General features: G+C 44.6%; 1 pseudogene across 1 annotated transcript in view; it reads left to right on the top strand.

Moving 5' to 3' along the window:
- LOC147096244 (zinc-binding protein A33-like) overlaps nt 1-27,548 on the top strand; it is a 64,093-nt pseudogene that overhangs the window by 7,695 nt on the left and 28,850 nt on the right. The window contains exons 4-5 of the transcript XR_015074583.1: nt 822-844; nt 942-1,054. The product of XR_015074583.1 is annotated as a zinc-binding protein A33-like (transcript). The remainder of the gene's footprint in view (nt 1-821; nt 845-941; nt 1,055-27,548) is intronic.

Here is a 27,548-nt window from a genome sequence, read left to right as displayed (position 1 = left end):
TGTGTGTGGGCAGCAGTGAGAATTGGGAATTATCAGCAGCTTGTAACAATCTGGGTGTAATTTCTGCAGTCGGGATATAGACGCTCAGGCCTAGAAATTCAGTTGCCTTAGCGCCGCTTTGGAGGCGCTAGAGGGACTAGCGCCAGAGTTATGGCCAGTTTAAAAATTCCCTGGGGCCCTAAATCGGCGTTGCACCGGTAGCGCTGCGCCGGCACCGATGACGTCATCGGTGTGCGCAGCGTCCCGGTTGCCGTGGTAACCCGCCCGAACTCCGAAATTGAGTTGCGGCCGCCTCGCCCGTGGCAGCCGCAAGCAACGTTCTGTCAGAGGTGCCTTACTCCAGTTTGCGCCGGCGCATTAAAGGCCCCGCGGCGGCCGGCCACTTTCCCGCCGGCCGCCTGCCCGCAGCTCCCTCCCCGGACTTCTCCACCCCCCCCCCCCCCCCCCCGGAACAGATGCAAGCCCGGCACTTGTCCGAGGTGCCGGGCTCATTTTTAAGCTGATTTGCGCGGGCCGCGGCCGGGTGCAGGCAGCTCCTCCTTAACGGGAGGAGGAGGCCTGCACGTCCCCAGCCTGCCGCACCGCATCGGGTGCCGCAGCGCCAGAACAGCGCCGCAATGGGGCAGTTAGCGCCCATTGGGAGGCGCTGAAACCCTCCAGTAGCGCCGGCAGCCGTTTGGGCGCGGCGCTACTGAATTTTTGGCGCGCGCAGGGGGACTTAGCGCCGGCACTAATTTCCGGCGCTAAAGCCCTGGCTGCGCCAAAACTCAATTTCTAGGCCTCAGTCTCTGTCAACTCAGATTGTGTTTTATTTATTTCAGGAAGAAACTCGTCAGAAGAGGAGGTAGGACATGCTCTTTACTGAAACTCTGCACCGTTTGGTAAAATAGCTCAGAAAAGTGTTTATCATCAATTTATAACCAATTGTTTGATATTTGCAGGATTAGTGATGACGCTAATATGCTGACAGCAGATGCCGCCCTGTCTATCGAAAAATTCAACGGCCCTTTACCATACGCAGTGTGGAGTGAAATGCTGGATGCCATTAACCCCGGTAAAACTCATATAGGTTCCTTTGTCCTGATTTATATCTCACATAATTTGATTCGTTATACATAAAAATAGAATAGAGAATTTTTTTTTAGTACTAAGTAGTTGCAAAGGAACGCGGTTAAAAGCGGGCCTGGATGGAGATAAAGTGTTATTCATGCACCAAAACCATCTTCGAAAAAGCATCGCCTTCAACTGGTCAGCTGAAAATGTCAGCTCCCCGAACATGACCAACACAGGGACCCTCAGATGAACCACAGCCTCCAGAACCCATCGATACTTTGCACACTTCAGCAACAGGAAACACCGCCCTTCCCAGCTGAACCTTTCCTCCTCTACAATACTCATCTCCTGATGCATCTCCACCTTGTGTGTCAAACTCATGTCCGTGACCAAGGACAGGACAGGAAGCCTGGGAGCGAGGCTTTCTCTGCCTGTTGAGGGAGGAGTGGTGAGGGGTATGGAGTTAGCTGGTGCTCACTGTGGACCTGGGGAGCAAGCACTGGATTGCTGAAAGTGTCACCAAGGCTTATTCTCTCAATTGCCTTGAATCATTCCACTCGCCCCTGACAATTATCTCTTATACATCTAGCGATAGTTTCAGGGTAGAGGTATGACAATGGTGCATCACATTGAATAACCGCTGGTGTTTTGCCTCCACGTGCAGCACCTATAAAGTCTGTTTATTTGCATGGACCAGGCCGGAGATATCTGGAGGTTAAGATCTTGGCCAATATTTTCTAGTCAGCATTGAGGAGGGATTTAGTTTTCTACGATTAGCAATGGTGGTGACCTTTCTCTTCATATATATTAACCTGATTGTGACTAAGTTAAGTGTGTCTGTGTCCTTGTCTCCAGCACATAGTGCAGGGTTTCAGTAGCGGGAGAGTAAGCTCCGTGATTAGGGCCTTGTGAAACCCGATAGGGGAGCTATTAGTTGGTGTGGGACCAGGTCACTACTTTTCCCAGATTGCTCCGGCTGCTTGTCCCAGTGCCCTGTGTCCACTGGGAGCTTGTCCCGTTGGGAGTGAAGAGCACAGTTTAGGTCTCCACTCATGGTTACTGTGCTGTCCATACGTGGGGCGAGTGTGAGGATTGCTGATGTGGGGAATGTGCGGACACCTCATTCAGGACACAGAACTGAAGCTTCACTTTGGGTTCTCCTGTTGTTCGAAATTCTTTAGGATGGAGCGGCCTCCTTCTCCAGGAATGTGTGTCTCAGAGTAATGGGAAGGTTCCTGTTGATTAGTGTGACTATCCTCTGCTCTTGGGCCAGTAGAAGGCGGCCAACATTGGTCCCACCCACTCACTCACAAACTTGGTGTGTTCTGAGGGTGGTGAGGAGGATCTCCTGTAGAAATGGTGCTTCCACCTGCTCTTTTATGTTGATCAGTTTATTTTCCCTGATTATGTGCTGGAGTCTGTTGAGATTCGTGGATATAATTTGATTGATGGACTGTATTCAGGGTGATGTCGGTTTGCTGTCTCCAGGATGTCTTTTCCTCTTGGTGGTGTCTCTGAATCTGGGGCCTGCCCGATTGTACCAGTTTTGCTTGAGTTCCTGTCCAGGCTGTTGTTCAGAGTGATCGAGTTGTGGGCCACAGCTGCTTCATCATCTTTTTTTCTCTACATTTTCCCTTGAGTTATTTATTCACTTCCCTTCCTTACCTTTTCCCCTGTGGTAGCTCTTTTCCTCCCTCCATCTGCGGGATGTGTTCTTGATCCTGTTAGGTGTTTGTCCCCTAATACGCTAAATATAGATTGGCTTTTTACAAAATAATCTGTATCCAAACCCCGTTAAATGATCTTGAAAACTTGGAAATAATGAGAGGTCGGTTGAATACTTTTCATTCATATTGATCCACCCACTACATACAGAGACTGAGATTACTGGTACAGGTAGACTATCCTTTATCCGAACTTCCGAAAACCGAAAACCTCTAAAAACCGAAAGTTCTTTTGTTCAGCGTAAGTCGTGCGCACGACATGACCAGAGTGGCGCATGACTTACGCTGAGCAGGGCAGAGAGTCAGAGTTCCCTCCTGGGTAGGAGATTGCAGGCCGAGCCGGGCAGTGTGAAGGAGGTACCGGGAGAGTGAACCCAACAATACAGCGGCCCGTCCGATAGCTGCAGCGGCCCGTCCGACATTCTTTTCTCCCCCCGACCCGACCTGAACCGCGGCCCGTCTGATATTCTTTGCTCCCGACCCGACCCGAACAGCGGCCCGTCTGATATTCTTTTCTCCCGACCCGAACCGCGGCCCGTCCGATATTCTTTTCTCTCCCCCCCCCCCCCACCCGACCCCCGACCTGATTTGCGGGCCAGCTTAGTAGGAGTCAGCCGATATCCGGCTTTCCAGAGAAGCAGGAAGGGGAATGAGACACAGAACAGTCGCAAGAGGTAGCCTGAACTTTTACAATTTATATTAAATACAAATTTCCCAGTCTTATAATAAAACCTTCTGAAATCCGAAAAATTCCGAAAACCGAAACTCAGCTGGTCCCAAGGCTTTCGGATAAGGGATAGTGTACCTGTACAAACAGATCATACAGTGAACGTGAGATTACTGGAACAAACATATCATACAGTGACCATGAGATTACTGGTACAGAAAGATTATACACTGACTAAGATTACTGGGACAAAAAGATAAAAATGTTACTGTGAGATTACTGGTACAGACAGATCAAACAGTGACTGAGATTACTGGGACAGACAGAGCAAACAGTGAATGTGAGATTACTGGTACAGACAGATCATACAGTGACCGTGAGATTACTGGGACAGACAGAGCAAACAGTGAATGTGAGATTACTGGTACAGACAGATCATACAGTGACCGTGAGATTACTGGGACAGACAGATCATACAGTGACCATGAGATTACTGGTACAGAAAGATTATACACTGACCGTAAGATTACTGGGACAAAAAGATCAAAATGTTACTGTGAGATTACTGGTACAGACAGATCAGACAGTGACTGAGATTACTGGGACAGACAGAGCAAACAGTGAATGTGAGATTACTGGTACAGACAGATCATACAGTGACCGTGAGATTACTGGGACAGACAGATCATACAGTGACCATGAGATTACTGGTACAGAAAGATTATACACTGACCGTAAGATTACTGGGACAAAAAGATCAAAATGTTACTGTGAGATTACTGGTACAGACAGATCAGACAGTGACTGAGATTACTGGGACAGACAGAGCAAACAGTGAATGTGAGATTACTGGTACAGACAGATCATACAGTGACCGTGAGATTACTGGGACAGACAGATCATACAGTGTCCGTGAGATTACTAGTACAGCCAGATCATACAGTGACCGTGAGATTAATGGTACAGACAGATCATACAGTGACTGAGATTACTGGAATAGACAAACCATATAGTAATCGTAAGATTACTGGTACAGACAGATCATGCAGTGACCACGAGATTACTGCTACGGACAGATCATACAGTGACCATGAGATTACTGGAACGAACATATCATACAGTGACCGTGAGATTACTGACACAGACAGATCATACAGTGATCATAGAATCATAGAAAGTTACAGCACAGAAGGAGGCCATTTCGGCCCATCATGTCCGCGCCGGACAACAAAGAGCTATCCATCCTAATCCCAAGTCCCAGCTCTTGGTCCGTAGCCCTGCAAGTTACAGTATCCCAAGTGCACATCCAAGAATTTTTAAATGTGGTTAGGGTTTCTGCCTCTACCACCCTTTCAGGCAGTGAGTTCCAGAATCCCACCACCCTCTGGGTGAAGAAATTTCCCCGCAAATTCCCTCTAAACCTTCCACCAATTACTTTAAATTTGTCCCCCCTGGTTTTTGACCCCTCTGCTAAGGGAAATAGGTCCTTTCTATCCACTTTATCTGGGCCCCTCATAAATTTATACACCTCAATAAGGCCTCCCCACAGCCTCCTCTGTTCCAAGGAAAACAAATCCAGCCTATCCAGTCTTTCCTCATAGCTAAGATTCTCTACACCCGGCAACATCCTTGTAAATCTCCTCTGGACCCTCTCTAGTGCAATCACATCTTTCCTGTAATGGGGTGACCAGAACTGCACGCAGTACTCTAGCTGAGGCGTAACTAGTGATTTATACAGTTGAAGCATAACCCCCCTGCTCTTGTATTCTATGCCACGGCTAATAAAGGCAAGCATTCCGTATGCCTTCTTAACCACCTTTTCTACCTGGCCTGCTACCTTCAGGGATCTGTGGACATGCACTCCAAGGTCCCTTTGTACTTCTACACTACTCAGTGTCCTACCATTTAATGTGTATTACCTTTCCTTGTTAGCCCGCCCCCCCCGCCAAATGCATTACCTCACACTTCTCCGAATTGAATTCCATTTGCCACTATTCTGCCCACCGGACCAATTTATTGATATCTTCCTGCAATCTACAGCTTCCTTCTTCAGTATCAACCACACAGCCGATTTTAGTGTCATCTGCAAACTTCTTAATCATACCCCCTATATTAAAGTCTAGATCATTGATATATACCACAAAAAGCAAGGGACCTAGTACTGAGCCCTGTGGAACCCCACTGGAAACAGCTTTCCAGTCACAGAAACATCAACCATTACTCTCTGCTTCCTGCATCCGAGCCAATTTTGAATCTAACTTGACAATTTGCCCTGGATCCCATGGGCTTTTAACTTTGTGACCAGTCTGCCATGTCGAATCTTACTAAAAGCCTTGCTAAAGTCCATATACACTACATCAAATGCACTACCCTCATCTGCACTCCTTGTTACCTCCTCAAAAATTCAGTCAAGTTTGTCAGACACAACATTCCCTTAGATAGGACAAGGAAGGAGGTTCTGCTGAGGGAGTTTGAGCAGCTAGGGGCCAAATTAAAAAGCAGAACCACAAGGGTAATAATCTGAGCCACGAGCGAATTTGGCTAGGACAAATAAAATTAGAGAGTTAAATGCGTGGCTCAAAGACTGGTGTGGGAGAAGTGGGTTTTGCTTTCTGGGACACTGGCACCAGTACTGGGGCAGGAGGGAGCTGTTCCGTCGGGACGGGCTTTACTTGGCCAGTGCTGGGACTAGAGTCCTGGCGGATCATATAACTAGGGCTGTAGAGAGGGCTTTAAACTAACTAGTCGGGGGGAGGTTCCTAGAGAGCAAATAATAAAAATGACAACAGAGAAGGTCATAGACTTAGGTAGCAGTGGGGAAATTAAAAACCAGAGCGTGTCAGGAAGGGGCAGAAGGTATGGAGTAAAAGGTAAAGTAATAAAAAGGGCAAAAGCAGGAACTAAGTGTCACAAAACATCTTTGAAAGTTCTCTATCTGAATGCACGTAGCATTCGTAACAAAATAGACGAGTTAATGGCACAAATAACTACATATGGGTATGATCTTGTGGCCATTACAGAAACATGGCTGCAGGGTGACAATGCCTGGGAATTAAACATACCAGGTTATTTAACGATCAGGAAGGACAGGCAGGAAGGAAGGGGAGGTGGGGTGGCTATGTTAATAAAGGAAGGAATCACTGTAATACAGAGAAATGATATTGGGTCAAAAGATCAGGATAATGAAACAGTTTGGGTGGAGGTAAGGAATAATAAGGGGAAAAAAACACTAGTGGGCGTAGTCTATAGGCCGCCGAACAGTGGCAACTCTGTTGGGCGGAGTATCAATCAGGAAATAGTTGAGGCTTGTAATAAGGGAACATCTATAATTATGGGGGATTTTAACTATCATATTAATTGGACAAATCAAATTGGGCAGGGCTGCCTTGAGGATGAGTTCATTGAGTGTATTAGGGATGGGTTTCTTGAGCAGTATGTAACTGAACCGACCAGGGGGCAAGCTACCTTAGATTTGGTCCTGTGTAACGAGACGGGATTAATTAAAAATGTCCTAGTAAAGGATCCCCTTGGAATGAGTGACCATAACATGGTTGAATTCTGTTGTGTATGTAACCGTTTACCTTTAAGGGAACTATAGAATGTAACCGTTCGCCTTTAAGAGCACTACTTTAGGGTGGCACTATCTATTGGCTCATGTATACTGTAATACCGATAGTGACCACACCAGTATATAAGGGTTGTGATACGTTAACGAGGGCAGAATCGCCCGAGCCTCTGAATAGTAAAGACGTGTTTTATTTTGTTAACAGTGGAGTCTGTGATTATTTATAATACAACCCACAGACTTAACATTGGCGACGAGTCAGGATTCGAACCCTGCGGCAGTTGTTCCACGGCGGCTTCGTCCGAAGACAGGACGTTGAAGAGAGGTTTCAATCCTCACCAGTCTGGAACCGACAGGCTGGAAGCGACAGGCATTAGGACCCTGAAGCCTCCATAACCTCGTGGGTAAGCCGCAGCGTTGGCTGCAAAGACAGGGCGATCGCAATCCCTGATAAGAGCCGCGGTGAAACGCGCGAGCGGGTAAGCCAGAGCCCGGGAGGGAGCGAGCAAGAGCCGCGCGAGCGGGTGAGCCAGAGGCCGGGGGCCGCTTTCAAGTGCGAGGCGCAGCCGGGCCATCGATCGCATCCGCTGATAAGGGCCGCAATAGGGCTGAAAGTCAGCGTCGGGGAACGGGTGATAACCGCCATTGAAGTGGGCGGAGAGCGCCGAGAAGCGCGGGAAAACCGCCATCGAAGTGGGCGGGGAGAGCGAGAAGCGCGGGAAAGCCGCCATTTTTCGCGGGGAAACCGCTGAAGAAGAAGGAAGAAGCGGGAAACCGCCATCTTGGAAATTATTAAGAATTTCAGGAAAGTAATAAGATTTTTCAGAAAGGCTGGTGTGTTCTCAAGAAGAGAGGGAAAATAAGTATAAGTACAGCAATACTTGTGGTGTTCTCAAGAAGAGAGAAGAAAATTAATAATAAGTAAAGTAATACTTGTACTGTACTCGAAAAGAGAAGAAGATGCCTAAGCGAGGAAATATTAATGATTTTAATGCTGAAATAGAAGACAGGGCCACGTATGGGGAACGCATAGGAATATATTGCGTAGCCATATACGACAAGGCAATAACTTTGTTAAATTCGATGGGAGCAAAAACATACGGGCTTTTGAAACATCTAATAGCACCAGTTAAACCAGTGGACCAGACCTTCGAAGAGATCGTAGCAGTGCTGAAGGATCACTTGAACCCCACACCGTTGATACTGGCTGAACGATTTAAATTTTACGCCAGAACCCAGAGGCAAGATGAAAGCAATGCGGAATACTTAGTCGAACTGCGTAAGCTAGCGAAATACTGCCAGCTTGGAGGGAATTTGACAGAGGCGCTGCGGGACAAGTTCGTATGCGGCTTGGCCAAAGAAGGAACGCAGAAGCGACTCCTGGAGGAAAACGACCTCACACTGGACAGGGCTGTCCTCATAGCTTCATCGCACGAAGCCGCAGTGAAAGGAACGGCGGAAATGCAGCTAAAGGCGGCGGCACTCGGGGTGGACCAAATGACTGCAAGCATTTCCAAATGCTACCGTTGTGGAAAGACAACGCACGACCAGAATCAGTGCTGGTTTAAGAATCAAGAGTGCAGGAAATGTGGCAAACTGGGTCACATCGCGAAGGTATGCAGGTCCAGAAAGAAGACCAACAAACAAAGGAAGCCACCACCACAAGAAAAGTACAACAAGGTGCATCAGGTGGCTGAAAAGAGTTCAGACGAACAAAATTCAGACTCAGACCCAAACAGCCAGGAGTTGGATAGTCTGAGAATCCACAATGTGGGTAAAGTAACTGATCTACAGACGATCTGGGTCACACTAAAAATAGCTGGAGTCCAAGTACGAATGGAGCTGGACACGGGATCAGCTGTATCAGTCATCAACCAAAAGGACTACCACCGACTATTCTCTCACATACCCTTAAGAAATACCAAGTTCGTATTACAGACATACACGGGGCATCGCGTATACCCCATGGGGAAAATAAGAGTCAAGGTGAGAGATAGGGGTAAAGTACACCCAAGAATGAATTTGTACGTACTACCTGAGGGAGGACCACCACTTCTAGGACGGGAGTGGATCAAGAAAATAGACATGGAATGGCACTACCGACAAGCAATGACGAGTGAGGACTCGGTGCAGACAAGCAGCTCAGACTCTGAGCCGGAAGACGATAAGTCCAGCTTATGTATGAAAAACAAGGTTAACATTAACTCACAGACTAAGGTTGGAAAATCGATGGCGTGCATAAAGACAGAGAATTCTGAGTCTGTTCAAGCTACAGACATATGCATTACGGAGGAACACCGGGCTCGAACTCAACGCTATTTCAAAGTACAACAACAATTAGAACAATTAAGTTACCGCCTCGTACAAGAGATGAAAACAATGAAAAAGTTCTATGACACCGAATGGGAGAGTCTGGAAAGACAACAGAACCTACTGGCTCAAGCAGAGAGCGACCATAGAGCCATCGTGACCAATTACCGATCACATCTCCCTGATGATGTTCAGGGGTTAGAATATTTGCATGATCTAGAGATACAGCAGAAGGGCAAATCACGCTGCACTGAGGATTTTGTTCTGCAATTAGAGACGGAGCTAGTGCAGGCAAAGTTAAGAGAAGTTGAATCACAGGGTGCTCTTAAGGAGATGCAGAAACAAATCTTGGACATGGAAAAGAGAAACGCTTCTTTACCTGATGAGAATAATGTGGCCATGTTGCAAGAGGAGCTTATAGGGGCGAAACTGAAAGAAGCTAAGCAAAGGATGTTGGAACTTGAAATGCAGAACCAAATCAGCGGTAATCAGCTATGTCAAGCAGAGAAGGAGTGCAAGGGTCTACATGAGAAGGTGCAATATCTCTCAGCCCAAAATAAGGGACTACTCACTCAGTTAAATGAAAGTAAACGGGAAATGGCTGAGATGGACTGCAAGAATAAAGAAGAGTTGATGGCAGTGAGACTTCGAGAGGCAGATAGCATAGCAGCCTTGGCTGAACTCCAACAGGAGATTGCGAAAGAAACAAATGAAGAGGAATCTTCAGGAAGCCAGGATTTTATTCCAGTTCTTCTCTACGACTCCTTACAAGCAGAGTGCGAGAAGTTGAAAAAACAGTATGAACAGGGCCAGACTACAATTCTGGAGGGGGTTAACTCAGCAACCTCCGAAAAGCTAGTTTCGTTGGAAGTATATGAGCAACTAAAGGTTGAACATGAGCAAGAAGTCCAAAGGCTGCAGGAAATTCTTGAGGAGCTCAGGGCCAAGACAGACTCATCGGTAGAAGTTCCATACATAGATGAGGATGTAGAGGTGAAAGACATGGCAGAACTCATAAAAATATGGAAGGAAGCCCAAGACAAATATGAGGCGGCAATTACCGAGGTTGACCGACTTGAAGAACAGTTTCAACTGGGAATGGGCCCTGAACATGAGCTAGAGAGCATCGAGGCACAACTTCTCCAAGCACTGGAAGCCAAAGTACAAGAGGAAGAGAAGATGAAAGCATTGGAGAAAATGATGGATGAAATGGAGGAGTACGCTGAATTACGTCCAGGGGAACAGGAGAATGGGGAAACAGCTACTTCAGTAGAAGGATTAAATAGCCTGATAACGAAATCCCTGAAGGAAGGGAAAGGATTGAACGCACAAATGAGGCCAGGAGGGAAGGAAGGGCAGACATCCGAGGAAGAGCAGGATGAATATGATTGCTTGAAGAAGGGTTTTGACCTGTTGAGTGACACCGAATGTTATGAGGATGTGGTCTGCCCAAATTGTGATGGGAACTCCCAAAGTGCTGAAATCCTGAGGAAGCACTTAAGGTCTAAGGAACATAGAGAGTTGGTGGCGCTACAGATGGCAGCCGGGAAAAGAGCTCGGAGAGTTTCAAAAAGGCAGAAAAGAAAAAGAAGAAGCAGAAAATAATAACTGTTTAAAATATTATTACTTCTACTACCTCAGTCCGAACACTACGAAAGGTGCTAAATTTGTAAAAAAAATCCAGGGACATTATCAAGACAGCCAGTGGGTTGTATAAGTCCGCACTGCTGGTTCAACAGGACGAAAGTACAAGCTGTTAAAAAAAAAAAAAAAAAGGCTATGGAGGATGCTGTCTGGAACGAATTAATACCAGAGACTGAATTTATGAACTGTTCCCACAGAGACTGAACCTGTAAACTGATTCCACTGAGAGTATGTTTGTAAACTGTTATATGACGTTGACTCCATTGAGAGTATATCTGTAAATTGTTATATGACGTTGACTCCATCGAGAGTATATCTGCAAACTGTTTATATAAAGTTGAAGATTGTATGTTTAACGGGATTCTGTAAGTAATAAGCTAGGAAGGGAGGAGTGTTGTGTATGTAACCGTTTACCTTTAAGGGAACTATAGAATGTAACCGTTCGCCTTTAAGAGCACTACTTTAGGGTGGCACTATCTATTGGCTCATGTATACTGTAATACCGATAGTGACCACACCAGTATATAAGGGTTGTGATACGTTAACTAGGGCAGAATCGCCCGAGCCTCTGAATAGTAAAGACGTGTTTTATTTTGTTAACAGTGGAGTCTGTGATTATTTATAATACAACCCACAGACTTAACAAATTCCATATTCAATTAGAGGGTGAGAAGGTTGGCTATCAAACAAGCGTGCTAAGCTTGAATAAAGGAGACTATGAAGGTATGAGAGCGGAATTGAGTAGAGTGGATTGGGAAAATAGATTAAAGGGTAAGACGATACAAGATCAGTGGTGTACATTAAGGAGTTATTTTACAACTTCCAAAAAAAATATATTCCACTGAGAAGAAAAGGGTGTAAAAGAAAAGACAGCCATCCGTGGCTAAGTAAAGAAATTAAGGATAGTATTCGACTAAAAACAAGGGCATATAAGGCAGCCAAATCTAGTGGGAGGATAGAGGATTGGGAAAACTTTAAAAGACAGCAAAAAATAACAAAAAGATTGATTAAGAAAGGGAAGATAGATTATGAAAGTAAATTAGCAAAAAATATAAAAACAGATAGTAAGAGTTTTTATAGTTATATAAAAAGGAAAAGGGTGGCTAAAGTAAATGTTCGTCCCTTAGAGGATGAGACTGGGAAATTAATGGTGGGAAATATGGAGATGGCAAAAACACTGAATGAATATTTTACATCAGTCTTTACAGTAGAAGACACTCAGAATATCCCAACACTGGACAAACAGGGGGCTAAAGGGGGGGGGAGGAGCTAAACACGATCAAAATCACTAAGGAAGTGGTACTCGGTAAAATAATGGGACTCAAGGCGGATAAATCACCTGGACCTGATGGCTTACATCCTAGGGTCTTGAGGGAAGTGGCGGTAGGGATTGTGGATGCATTGGTAATAATTTTCCAAAACTCCCTGGACTCGGCAAAGGTCCCGGCAGACTGGAAAACTGCAAATGTAACACCCTTATTTAAAAAGGGCAGTAGACAGAAGGCTGGAAACTATAGACCGGTTAGCCTAACATCTGTGGTAGGTAAAATTTTGGAGTCCATTATTAAGGAGACAGTAACAGGGCATTTGGATAATCATAATTTAATAGGACAAAGTCAGCATGGTTTTATGAAGGGGAAGTCATGTTTGACAAATTTGCTGGAGTTCTTTGAGGAAGTAACGTATAGGGTGGATAAAGGGGAACCAGTGGACATAGTGTATTTAGACTTCCAAAAGGCATTTGACAAGGTGCCACACAAAAGATTATTGCTTAAGATAAAAAATCACGGGATTGGGGGTAATAATCTGGCATGGATAGAGGATTGGCTATCTAACAGAAGGCAGAGAGTTGGGATAAATGGTTCATTCTCAGACTGGCAATCAGTAACTAGTGGTGTTCCGCAGGGGTCAGTGCTGGGTCCCCAACTCTTTACAATCTATATTAACGATTTGGAGGAGGGGACCGAGTGTAACATATCAAAGTTTGCAGATGATACTAAGATGGGAGGGAAAGTAGTGAGTGAGGAGGACATAAAAAACCTGCAAGGGGACATAGACAGGCTAAGTAAGTGGGCAGAGATTTGGCAGATGGAATACAATACTGGAAAGTGTGAGGTTATGCACTTTGGCAGGAAAAATAGTAGAGCAAGTTATGATCTTAATGGCAAGAAACTGGAAAGTACTGAAATACAAAGGGATCTGGGGGTCCTGGTGCACGAAACTCAAAAGGTTAGTATGCAGGTGCAGCAAGTGATTAAGAAGGCCAATGGAATGTTGGCTTTCATTGCTAGGGGGATAGAATATAAAAATAGGAAGGTATTGCTTCAGTTGTACAAGGTATTGGTGAGACCGCACCTGGAATACTGCGTACAGTTTTGGTGTCTGATGTAAGCCCCCAAAGTGTGGACTAAGTGATATACAAAGTCGACAACACTGGCTTGTTATAAGAAAGACAGACCCAATAATTGAAGTAAAAACGGTTTATTCAGGCCTGGGGAGCTATGGCTCTTGCATCCCAACACAAGGCTCCAACTCCACCGAATCTCTTGAGGTTCACACAGTTATACAAAAATTAAGGCCCTGCCCTAAAGGCGGGGATAAGCTTATTAGCATATACAGAATTATAGTTAAATTGTAATTATAAAACCGTGACATTCCATTCTTCCAGTCGCTTACAAATCTCACATTTCGTTATCAGTTGGTCCTGTTACTTTCTCATGACCCAGGGGCTTCAACTTTATTACTTTACGATCGTCCATTTGCTGTTGTCAGATGGCTTGGTCTTTTTAAGTATTTCTCTAAGATAGTAGATCTTTCCAAAGCGGGCAATCCACAGACTTTCTGTCTCTCTCTCTTGAATTATTTCTACAGAGCAAAAACACTTTAGTTAGTTAAAAGAATAGAACCCTGTTGAGCTTCACACTTAACAAACCCTTAAGTGCAAAGGTGTCGACTCGCGTGGCCGAACCCATATATCTCTCCCTCTTTCTAAGGGGTTGTTTTGACAGTTTTAATCTCTCAGCAGTTAACCCGTAGTCCTGTTTAAACCTTATCTGGGTTTATACAACTTTTACAGACTTCTATTGTTCAACTCGGAGCACGAATTAACCTATTCCCTCCATTTTGTATATTGGTGTTACAGATGAATCCTGGTTTGTTTTACCTTATTAAATCCAATTTTTAATATCTTACTTCAGTCCCCCCTTTTGACCGTTGGACAATTGCTCCAAACAGGTCAACATGTATTTCCACTTCCTGGTGTCTGCCAGAGCGTGCACTCCCTGGCCTTCTACCAGTTTAGGTTATACATGTATATCTTATCAATTTGGAGGCCGACTTCCCCCTCTGTGGTATGGTGGTCTTTCCTTTACGGTGGGCTTTCCTTTATGCACTCCGTCCGGTGTAACCATTCCCGGGGCCCCTTAGACCCTGCACTAATGGTTGAGGCTTTTCTGCTCAAGCCTGTCCCTCATTCCCACGTGGGGTGTGTGACGTGCCAATTCGAGACTGTCATCACACACCAATCCTCATTCACCACCCTCCTTCTGCCACCATCCTTCTGCCACCTCCATCTTACGGTTGGCCGGCCCGGTCTTTATTTACCATGCCCAATTAATCCCATATAATTTCAGGGCTTCCCATCGCGTCTTACACCATTTGCCTTGGGGAGGCGGGGGAGTTGTCCATTCTTAACATCGCGACCTGCCCCTCCTCAGGCTCGACTTATTTCACCGCACCAATATCGGCCTTACTCATTCTGTTACAGAGGCACTGGAGAAATAAAAATACACAATATATCAGAATAACAATCAAGAGGAATATCATTATGCCTTGTATCACTGAGGCGCCCACAGTCCCCGACCATCCTGGTCCCCAATTATCAAAATATGAGGAAGTGGGTGAGTTTCCTCTAATGTTGTACTAATGTCTTTCTGTTGTCTTCTTTAAGTCTTCTATTTTGTGATAATACTTTAAAACTTCCTTCGTTTCCTGCCGTAACTTCTGCCAAGCTTCCTCTAACTTAGGAATTGCCTTGGGCTCTGGTATGACATAAGTTTCAACCCTTTTTAGTAAGTCTCATATTATCAAATGACCAGGTTTTCCTATCTGTATAGGTATCTTTGGACCAATACAACGGTTTGGTTGGGGAATGGTATAAGCCATATCTTGATATTCATATTTCTGTTCAATTGTGGTGACACAACAGGTCCCATTGTTCCTTGATGCTACCCAGGTCCCCTTGGGTGAACCTCGAGGGTGCAATTGGTAATTTTCGTAAATCCGTACTCTGATGTGTCTCCCTCGGTGGGGGGGTGTGTGCACACCCATGTCCTTCCCTTGTGGTGGCACCCGTCCACTACCACCCCCCTTTAGGTTTCATTCTTCTGTTTATTATCTTCATCCCTTTCCCAAAGCGCCTTGGTAGGGACATCATGATATTTAACCCACTTTCCCTTTGTACTTCTCCTATATTAATCACATCGTATCGGGGTTGTCCCCCTTCTGGGAATTGTGGGATGGCCAGTACAAAGCCAATCATCTTAGTCCATGGGGTCAGGCAATCGCCTGCCCGGTATACTTGTCCCATTTTACATTCCTTACATAGGCTTTTATTTGTGTCAATCCAAGGTTCCAGATCCTTATTAGTAATCCAATCAGGGATCTGTTCATTATTTATTTGCCTCATGTTATGCTGAGCATTCGACAATAGCCATAAGCCCTATGTGGCACATATTAGTTCCTTATCGGTTTGGTGAGAAGCATTATTAAGTCTATCAATAATTGTATTGATTGTTTCTGCATGGGGGGCTACTATCTCTTCCACCCCCGACAATTGCATTATTGTTTGGTTTCCCTGCCAGTGTCAATTGCTGGCTATTTCCAGTAGCTTGTTTTAGTAACTTCTCTATTTTTGCTTGTAATTCTTCTACTCCTTCGTTTACTCCTTCTATGTCCAAGCTATTAACTGTTGCTAACCCGGCCGCATACCCTGCTCCGGTCGTTTCCAATTCTCCCCGTTTCTTACATCTTTGTAAGATCGATTTTTTTCTCCTGTGGATCCTCTAATTGTTTTACCCACAGGGAGTTCCAGGTTTGTTTTGTATCTCAAAAGTACTCCTATTAATGGCAAGCTTAGTAACTCTCTGTGCTACACTAAAATACACCTCATCCTGTGTTCTCCTTATTACTAATCCCCCTCGATAATGGCAATACTTATATTTATCCCTAGAATCAAGGCGAGGACGCTCCATCTCATTCCGGACGTCCAATGTTCCTGTAATTACAAAAAGGGGGCTGGTCATCACCAGCCAGTTAGAATTATTCTGCTCTTATCCATTTTATCAGTTCAAAATGCTGTACATCTGCTGCATTTCTTGTTCTGTGGCTCTGTCCCCAGACATACCTGAAGATGCAAACTATGGCATATAATATTATCATCATACACAGCCTATTATCATCATATATGTAGTAACTCCCCTTCCCATTCTTTATATCTTCTAGTATACTCCTCACTCTGTCAAAAAGGGCACCATCTCTGGTTTACTCATTGTCTTTCTTATATATTTTTAACTGAGTCCAGTGTTTTCACCTTCCTTTACCCGTTCCAGACCCATCTACATGAGCACATGTGTCATTATTCATTAATACTTCATAAGGTCCTGACCATCTGGGTGCTAGCCCTGATTTGGCTGGTATTATTTCTGCTATCACTTTGCTGTCTATTGCTAAGGCCTCCTTCTGGTCGTCCCGTGTATCCTGTTCTCGATCCCGTATGATCTGTTGGTCTTTGGCCTCATGTCTCTAACTATCTGTCCAGATTTATCTTTGGGTAACAGGACAGCTTCCCAAGCAGTCTCCCCGCCGTTTGAGACGGTGCTGCAATTAGTTTATAAGATAACTTCCATTTATCAAATCCTAATTTTCCTTCTATCACTGTGGGGAAATATTAACTCAACATTAAGAAATTTACATTTATTAATGTCCAATATCTTTAAATTCTATTCAGTAATACTGAAGTTGTTGCTTGGTGAACTCAAACAGCTGTCAGTGGAAAGGGTTAACTCCTTCGCAGGCTTTTGAAGGTGGAGCTAAACATTATTGCGTCACTTCACGCAACCCAAAAAACATCCATGACTGAGAGACAGTTGTGGTTTCACACTTTGATTCAACATGAACATTTGGGCTTCATTGGTCAGATTCCCTCTCTCAATTGCTCATTTAGCTGCCCATCCTCTTGTGTGCTTTAATTTATTATTATGCACTCTTTGGGTAGGAGAGAGGTTCCTACTCATTCCTTGATTATATTCTTGTCTCTTACGGGTCTTCTCCTGGTGTCATATATCCCTGCCTACTCCCGCTATCATGTAATCAGACACCACCCCAAAGGCATTCCGACTATCTATATAGGTTTACACATTTTCCTTTGGCTACCCCCCTTTGATCAAATCCTGTATAGGCTGGGCCATTTCTACTTTGTTCCCCGGGCCTGCCTGTTTGTTTGACTTATAATCTGGGGGCCAGTACACTTCATTCGCTTTAGGGTCGACTAAAGCTCCTACTTCTCGCAGTATATCTATCCCTAGGATTGTTCCTTCGGTGTTCTCGCATACCCACAACTGTGTAGGTATTATTATACATCCAATTTCTAGTAAGACTGTTTCGCTCTTATAAGCCCTGATTCTTCGTCCACCGATTCCTGCTATACTAACTGAAAGTTTCGTTCGGGGCAAGGGTAAGTCTGTCAATGAGATTGTGGCTCCTGTGTCTATTAACATTTTTTCACTGTCGGCCCCCTACCAATGCATCAACAAACATCCTCGGATCCCCCTCCCCTCTCTGGCGCGGTCCCTTCCTGCTGCCATCCCTAGAAGCTTGCGAGCAATCAAAGCACGCAGCCAGTCCTAATGCCCCTCCCATCTGTTTTTGGGCATTTGTCTCTTCCCTTGTGTCACTATGTATCCTAGGTCGACTACTTCATCCTTCCCTACCTATACCTTTCTAAGGTTTAACTCTAGTCCCGCCTTCTATAAGGCTTCCAGTACCATAGTCAATTAAATATTGTAGAGGGACCTGCCACTATCAGATATTCTTGCGGAGTGGAGTTATCTTATTCAATTCGGACTACACCAATTTACATCAACCAGAATTTCACTGTGGCCACAATGAAAGTCTGGTTTTAATAGGTTAATTTACCTCATAACTCCAAGGTTAGATCTTAGACTGAAACTTAATCTTTCATTAAACAAACTTTTTGTTGCTCTTCTCAGTTTTTACACTTCAGCTTAACTTAAATTGTAATAGGTTTTTTTCATTCTGAGGGCACAATCTTATTTGCACCTTCTTAAACTTCCAAAATCCCCGACAAGACAAAGGGGTTAAATGCTTTTACTTTAACACAGAGAAGTGGGTGGAGCTACAACACACAGCAGACAGTTCTTTTTCTTAACGGACAGATTTTCAGACAAAGGAATATTGTATCCTCTTAAACATTCCTAATCAGGAAAACATCCACACTCTCACATTTTTATACAAACTGTAATTTCAGCATATGTCTAAGGTTCCTTTCACTCAGCAAATCTCGTGTTTTACTTGTCTTGGTACAGATGCTAATAACTTCCATGTTGGTAAAGCTTTAAGTTTATCTTTTCCTTCCTTTTTAAATCTGTGACTCAACAGCTTTCCCTAGTTTCCAAATCCCTGTTTGTTTGTTTGTTTTTTTTTTGCTGGGGTTTCAAATTGGTTCGCCTGCAAATTAGATCTTTTTCCTTCTTTATCTCTCCCTTCTGTTTCAATTCCTTACATTATCTGTTGCCTCTTTATCTTTAGCTCCTCCCCACCAAGCCTTTGGCTCTCTGCACTGTTTCTTTTTATTTTCCAGGAGTCGGGTTATAGAATCCAGGTCCTTTGAGGATTCTTCTTCCACTCTCTTAGTCATAACTAACTGCTATGTTTAATGCTTAATTCACGGTATTGGTGAATTAGGTTTGTACGCTACGTTGTTCGCCCCTATAGCGTCACCTTAGCTAGTTTCTTGCTTTCTGTTAGTCACTTCGTTTCGTTAGACACACACCAACCCTTTAGTTCCGAGGTTTCGGTACTGTGGGGTCTGTAGCTCCCGGCGTCCTACTTGATCCTGGCCGTCACGTGGGACTACTGTCCTCTTAATTCAGGCTCAGGCTAGGTGCTGGGGACAGACCTCACCCTTGTCCGTTCTAACCTCTTTATGACCGTAGGGTTTTATCTCATTCCCTCACCACGGTGCACCCATTCATTCAATTGTTGAGATTTCGCCTTCTCACGGATTTTAGGGAACTACCTGCCCCTAACTGAGGTATCACCACCTCACGGTCCTTAGGGAACTACCTGCCCCAAAGGTTGGTAGGGAACTACCTGCCCCTACTGAGGTTTTCCCGCCTCATGGTCCTTAGGGAACTACCTGCCCCAAAGGTTGGTAGGGAACTACCTGCCCCTACCGAGGTTTTCCCGCCTCACGGTCCTTAGGGAACTACCTGCCCCAAAGGTTGGTAGGGAACTACCTGCCCCTACTGAGGTTTTCCCACCTCACGGTCCTTAGGGAACTACCTGCCCCAAAGGTTGGTAGGGAACTACCTGCCCCTACCCCTACTGCAGTTTACTTTTTAACCGCCTTCAATTAAAGGTGTCTTTCTTTTTATAGTTCTTTTATACGTCGATTCTGACTCAATGTCTCGCCAGCGATTAACCCCTAATTTTACAGGTGGTAATTAAAACATACTCACCCGTCTTAGGTTAACGCTGTCCGAGAGTCTGGTTCAGAATGCACATCCCATCCTCGTCGCCAATTGATGTAAGCCCCCAAAGTGTGGACTAAGTGATATACAAAGTCGACAACACTGGCTTGATGTAAGAAAGACAGACCCAATAATTGAAGTAAAAACGGTTTATTCAGGCCTGGGGAGCTATGGCTCTTGCATTCCAACACAAGGCTCCAACTCCACCGAATCTCTTGAGGTTCACACAGTTATACAAAAATTAAGGCCCTGCCCTAAAGGCGGGGATAAGCTTATTAGCATATACAGAATTATAGTTAAATTGTAATTATAAAACCGTGACATTCCATTCTTCCAGTCGCTTACAAATCTCACATTTCGTTATCAGTTGGTCCTGTTACTTTCTCATGACCCAGGGGCCTCAACTTTATTACTTTACGATCGTCCATTTGCTGTTGTCAGATGGCTTGGTCTTTTTAAGTATTTCTCTAAGATAGTAGATCTTTCCAAAGCGGGCAATCCACAGACTTTCTGTCTCTCTCTCTTGAATTATTTCTACAGAGCAAAAACACTTTAGTTAGTTAAAAGAATAGAACCCTGTTGAGCTTCACACTTAACAAACCCTTAAGTGCAAAGGTGTCGACTCGCGTGGCCGAACCCATATATCTCTCCCTCTTTCTAAGGGGTTGTTTTGACAGTTTTAATCTCTCAGCAGTTAACCCGTAGTCCTGTTTAAACCTTATCTGGGTTTATACAACTTTTACAGACTTCTATTGTTCAACTCGGAGCACGAATTAACCTATTCCCTCCATTTTGTATATTGGTGTTACAGATGAATCCTGGTTTGTTTTACCTTATTAAATCCAATTTTTAATATCTTACTTCAGTGTCCATACTTAAGAAAGGACATACTTGCTCTTGAGTCAGTACAAAGAAGGTTCACTCGGTTAATCCCGGGGATGAGGGGATGGACATATGAGGAGAGGTTGAGTAGATTGGGGCTCTACTCATTGGAGTTCAGAAGAATGAGAGGCGATCTTATTGAAACATATAAGATTGTGAAGGGGTTGGATCGGGTGGATGCGGGGAAGATGTTCCCGATGATGGGTGAAACTAGAACTAGGGGGCATAGTCTTAGAATAAGGGGCTGCTCTTTCAAAACTGAGATGAGGAGGAACTACTTCACTCAGAGGGTGGTAGGTCCATGGAATATGCTGCCCCAAAAAGCTGTAGAAGCTACATCATTACATAAATTTAAAACAGAAATAGACAGTTTCCTAGAAGTAAAGGGAATTAAAGGTTACGGGGAGCGGGCAGGAAATTGGACATGAGTCTAGGTTCGGATCGGTCATGGCCCTGTGGGTAGCGGAGCGGGCCCAGGGGCCGTGTAGCCTGATCCTGCTCCTATTTTGTGTGTCTAATTCTGTTAGATTCAGGAGATGGTTCTGGGATAGTGGATTGGCGGTTAGGATCAGATCAGCCATGATCTTATTGAATGGCGGAGCAGGCTCGAGGGGCCGATTGGCCTACTCCTGCTCCTATTTCTTATGTTCTTAACAAATCCGTGCTGACTATCTTTGATTAATCCGTGTCTTTCTAAATGAAGATTTATCCTGTCCATCAGAATTCTTGCCAATAATTTTCCCACCACCGAGGTTAGGCTGACTGGTCTGTAATTACTCGGTCTATCCTGTTCTCCCTTTTTAACCAAGGGTACCACTTTAACAGTCCTCCAGTCCTCCGGCACCACACCTGAAGCCATGGAGGATTGGAAAATGATGGTCAGGGCCTCTGCTATTTCCTCCTTTGCTTCGCTTAACAGCCTGGCATACATTTCATCCAGGCCTGGAGATTTATCCACTGTTAACGCTGCTAAACCTCTTAATACTTTAACTCTCACTGGCCCAGAAATTCAGTTGGCTTTGCGCCCAGTTTTCGCCCAAAGAGGGCTTTTGCGCCAATAGAGGAGTTCGCGCTGATATTCAGCGCTGCGGTAATGGCGGCGGTAGCCGGCACCGATGACGTCATCGGTGTGCGCAGTGCCCCGGTTCCGCCCCGATGCCGGCCCGAATCCCATATTCAGTTGCCGCCGCCTCCTCTGTGGCGGCCGCTACTTACATCCGGAGACCAGGGCCTTACTGCAGCCTTAGTGGGGCGCATAAAGGTGGAGGTGCGGCCGGCCGCTTTTTTGGCGGCCGCCTGCCCGCACCTCCTTCCCTGGCCTCCTCCACCACCCCCCCGTGGCATTGCCGGCTGCTTTCCGCGAGCCCGGCACTTCTCCGTGGTGCCGGGCTCATTTGCCGGCACAATCCAGCGGCGATCTCCCCGTTGCAGGCACCTCCACCTTAAGAGAAGGAGGAGGCCTGCAGTACCGCAGCCTGCCGCACCGCATCGGGTGGCACAGCGGCGCCTACAGCGCTGAAATTCAGTTTCAGCGCCCCAAGCGGGGGCGGGCACACCCTGGAATAGCACCCGGTTCCGACTTGGGGCGCAAAAGCCGAATATCTGACGGGCGCAACTGGCTCCGCGCTCAGCGCTAACTTTTGGACGCAAACCAGCTGGCGGGCCCAAACTGAATTTCTAGGCCTCTATGTTTATTTCATCTAATATTTCACACACCTCTGCCCTAATAGCAATGTATGCTCCTCCCCTCTCCTTTGTGAAAACAGACGCAAAGTATTCATTAAGAACCCTACCGACGTCTCCCGTGTCCACACACAGATTACGCTCATGATCTCTAATAGGCCCGACCCTTTCTTTAGTTATCCCCTTACTCTTAATATATTTATAAAACATTTTTGGGTTTCCCTTGAATTTACTTGCCAATAATTTTTCATGCTCTCTCTTTGCTGACTCTGAGATTACTGGGATAAACAGATCATACAGTGACCATGAGATTACTGGTACAGACAGATCATAAAGTGACCGTGAGATTACTGGTACAGACAGATCATACAGTGACCGTGAGATTACTGGTACAGACAGATCATACAGTGACCGTGAGATTAATGGTACAGACAGATCATACATTGACCGTGAGATTACTGGTATAGACAGATCATACAGTGACCCTGACATTACTGGTACAGACAGATCATACAGTGATCGTGTGAATACTGTTACAGACAGATCATACAGCGACTGTGAGATTACTGGAACAGACAGATCATACAGTGACCGTGAGATTGCTGGAACAGACAGATCATACAGTGACCGTAAGATTTCTGGTACAGACAGATCATACAGTGACCGTGAGATTACTGGTACAGACAGATCATACAGTGACCGTGAGATTTCTGGTACAGACAGATCATACATTCACCGTGAGATTAGTGGTAGAGTCAGATCATACAGTGAAGGAGAGATTACTGGTACAGACAGCTCATACAGTGACCGTGAGATTACTGGTACAGACAGATCATACAGTGACCGTGAGATTACTGGTACAGACAGATCATGGAGTGACCATGAGATTACTGTACAGACAGATCATACAGTGACCATGAGATTACTGGTACAGATAGATCATACAGTGACCGTGAGATTACAGATACAGACGGATCATAATGTGTCCATGAGATTACTGGTACAGACAGATCATAAAGTGATCATGTGATTACTGGTACAGACAGATCGTATAGTAACTGTAAGATTCCTGGTACAGACAGATCAGTTTCTAGAATGGTTCCTGCGATTGGAAAGTAACAAATGTCCCCCCACTACTTAAGAGATGTGGGAGTGAGAAAATGGGGAATTACAGACCAGTTCACCTGAAACTGCTGCAATATATTATTAACGACGTGGTAACAGGGCACTTAGAAAATAATAATAGGTTTGGGTAGAGTCAACATGGTTTTATTAAAGAGAATTAGTGTTTGACAAATCTGTTCGTGTTTTTTGATGTTTTAGCAAGCAGAATAGATAAGGGGGAACCAGTGGATGTGGTGTATTTGGATTTTCAGAAGGCATTCGATAAGGTGCCACACAAGAGGTTAGGGCTCATGGGAGTGGGCCTAATATACTAGCATGGATTGAGGATTGGTAAACGGACAGAAAACAGAGAGTAGAAATAAACGGTCATTTTCGGGTTGGCAATCTGTAACTAGTCAGTTACCGCAAGGATCAGTGCTTGGGCCTCAGCTATTCACAATCTACATCAATAATTTGAATGAGGGGACCAAATGTAATATATCCAAGTTTGCTGATGATACAAAGCTAGGTGGGAATGTAATTTGTGAGGAGGATGCAAGGATGCTTCAAGTGGATATAGGCAGGCTAAGTGAGTGGGCAAGAACATCCTGTCCACTCACTTAGCCTCAATCTAAACAGACGAAACTACATTCAATCTAAACAGAGGAAACTACAAGGGTATGAGGGACAAGTTGGCCATGGTAGAGTGGGAGACTACACTAAAAGGTACGAAGGTGGACATACAATGGCCAACATTCAAGGAAATAATGCATAATTTGCAACAAACATATATTCTTCTAGGGCATAAAAATCCAAAAGGAAAAGTGATCCAACCATGGCTAACAAAAGAAATTAAAGCTAGTATTAAGTCAAAGGAGGAAGCTTATAAAGTTGCCAGAAAAAGTGGTCAGCCTGAGGATTGGGATCCTTTTGGAAATCAGCCAAGGGGGACCAAGAAATTGATAAAGAAAGGGAAAGTGGAATATGAGCACAAACTAGTGAAAAATATAAAAACGGATTGTAAAAGCCTTCTATAGCTATGTGAAAAGGAAAAGACTGGCAAAGTTAAATGTAGGTCCTTTACAAGCAGAGACGGGCGAATGTATAATGGGGAATGGCAGGGAAATTAAATAAATACTTTGTTTCTGTCTTCACGGAGGAAGACACAAAAAACCTCCCAGAAATACGAGAAAACGAAGGGTGTGGCGAGAATGAGGAACTTAAAGAAATTATTATTATTAAAAAAACAGTACTAGCAAAATTAATGCGACTAAAAGTCGATAAATCCCTAGGACCGGATGACCTACATCCTCGGGTTTTGAAAGAGGTGGCCATTGGGATAGTGGACACATTGGTTGTCATCTTCCAAAATTCTATAGATTCTGGAACGGGTCCTGCAGATTGGAGGATAGCAAATGTACCCCGCTATTTAAGAAAGGAGGGAGAGAGAAAATGGGGAACTACAGACCTGCTAGCCTCACATCAGTAGTTGGGAAAATGCTGGAATCTATTATAAAGGATGCAGAAACTAATAGTAATATTGGGCAGAGTCAACATGGATTTATGAAAGGGAAATCCTGTTTGACAATCCTATTGGAGTTCTTTGAGGATGTAACTAGTGGAGTAGACAAAGGGGAACCGGTAGATGTGGTGTATCTGGATTTTCAGAAGGCCTTCGATAAGGTCCCACACAAGAGGTTAGTGAACAAATTTAGGCACATGGAATTGGGGGTAATATACTAGCATGGATTGAGAATTGGTTAACAGACAGAAAACAAAGAGTAGGGATAAACCGGTCTTTTTCAGGATCGCAGGCTGTGACTAGTGGGGTACCACAAGGATCGGTGCTTAGGCCCCAGCTATTCACTATCTATATCAATGATTTGGATGAGGGGACTAAATGTAACAATTCCAACTTTGCGGATAATACAAAGCTAGGTGGCAGTGTCAGTTGTGAAGAGGATGTGAAGAGGCTTCAAGGGGATCTCGACAGGCTCAGTGAGTGGGCGAGAACATGGCAGATGGAATATAATGTGGATAAATGTGAAGTTATCCACGTTGGTAGAAAAAACAGAAAGGCAGAGTATTTCCTAAATGTTGAAAGATTGGGGAATGCAGATGTTCAAAGGGACCTGGCTGCCCTTGTACATGAGTCACAGAAAGTGAATGTGAAGGTGCAGCAAGCCATTAGAAAGGCAAATGGTATGCTGGCCTACATTACAAGAGGATTTGAGTGCAGGAGTAAAGAAGTCTTACTCCAATTATATAGGGCCTTGGTGAGACCACACCTGGAGAACTGATTACAATTTTGGCCTCCTTACCTAAGGAAGGATATACTTGCCATAGAGGGAGTGCAACAAAGGTTCAAAAGATTGATTCCTGGGGTGGCAGTACTGTCGTATTAGAAGAGATTGAGTAAACTAGGTCTGTATTCTCTTGAATTCAGAAGAATGAGTTGGGATCTCATTGAAGCATACAAAATTATTACAGGGCTCGATAGGGTGGATGCTGCGAGAATGCTTCCCTTGGCTGGGGAGTCTAGAACCAGAGGCCAAAATCTCAGGATAAAGGGTAGGCCACTCGGGACTGAGATGAGAAGAAATTTCTTCACACAGTTGGTGGTGAATCTTTGGAATTCTCTACCCCAGTGGGTTGTCGAGGATTAGTCAGTGGGTATATTCAAAACAGAAGTCGATAGATTGCTGATTAGTAAAGGCATAAAGGGATATGGCGATAGGGCCAGTGAATGGAGTTGAGGCAGAAGATCAGCCATGATCTCATTGAATGGTGGAGCAGGCTCGAAGGGCCGAATGGCCTACTCCTGCTCCTATTTCTTATGTATTTATGTAACATGGCAAATGAAATATAATGTGGACAAATGTGAAGTTATCCACTTTGGTAGGAAAATAGCAAAGTAGAGTATTTTATAAATGGTGAGGGATTGTGAAATATTGATGTTCCTTGGGACCTGGGTGTCCTTGTACATGAATCACTGAAAGTTAACCTGCAGGTACAGCAAGCAATTAGGAAAGCAAATGGTATGTTGGCCTTTATTACAAGAGGATTTGAGTATAAGAATAAAGACGTCTTACTGCAATTATATAGGGCTCTAGTAAGACCACACCTGGAGTATTGTGAACAGTTCTGGTCTCCTTACCTAAGGAAGGATATAATTGCCATAGAGGGAGTGCAACGAAGGATCACCAGACTGGTTCCTGGGATGGGGGGATTGTCTTATGAGGAGAGATTGAATAGACTAGGCCTATATTCTCTAAAGTTTAGAAGAATGATAATTGATCTCATTGAAACATACAACATTTTTACAGGGCTTCACAGGGTAGATGCAGGGAGAAAGTTTCCCCTGGCATGGGGAGTCTAGAACCTGGGGTCATAGACTCAGAATAAGGAGTCGGCCACTTAGGACTGAGATGAAGAGAATTTTTTTCACTCCGAGGGTAGAGAAATGTTGGAATTCTCTACCCCAGAGAACTGTGGAGGCTCAGTCGTTTAGTATATTCAAGACAGGGATTGATAGATTTTTGAATATTAGGAGAATCATGGGATATGAGGATAGTGCAGGAAAGTGGAGATGAGGCAGAAGATCAGCCATGAATGATGGAGTAGGCTCGAAGGGCCAAATGGCCTACTCCTGCACTTATTTCATATTTTCTATATTACTAAGTTGTTAATATAATACAGTGGCCATAGGATTACTGGTGGAGACAGATTACACAGGCAGCTTGAGATTATTGATACAGACAGATAATACAGTAACCGTGAGATTACTGGTAGAGCAGATCATACAATGACCGTGAGATTACTGTTATAAACAGATCATACAGTGACCGTGAGATTACTGGTACAGTCAGATCATACAGTGATTGTGAGATTACTGTTATAAACAGATCATACGGTGCCCGTGAGATTACTGGTACAGACGGATCATACAGTGACCGTGAGATTACTGGTACAGACAGATCATACAGTGCCCGTGAGATTACTGGTACAGACAGATCATACAGTGCCCGTGAGATTACTGGTACAGACGGATCATACAGTGACCGTGAGATTACTGGTACAGACAGATCACACAGTGACCGTGAGATTACTGGTACAGTTAGATGATTCAGTTACTATGAGATTAC

The sequence above is a fragment of the Somniosus microcephalus genome, unplaced genomic scaffold, assembly GCF_052327205.1.
Source record: "Somniosus microcephalus isolate GS21.2 unplaced genomic scaffold, FLI_Smic_1.0 unresolved_chr1, whole genome shotgun sequence".
Classification (NCBI taxonomy): domain Eukaryota; kingdom Metazoa; phylum Chordata; class Chondrichthyes; order Squaliformes; family Somniosidae; genus Somniosus; species Somniosus microcephalus.
This window is presented reverse-complemented; position numbering and strand designations above follow the sequence as displayed.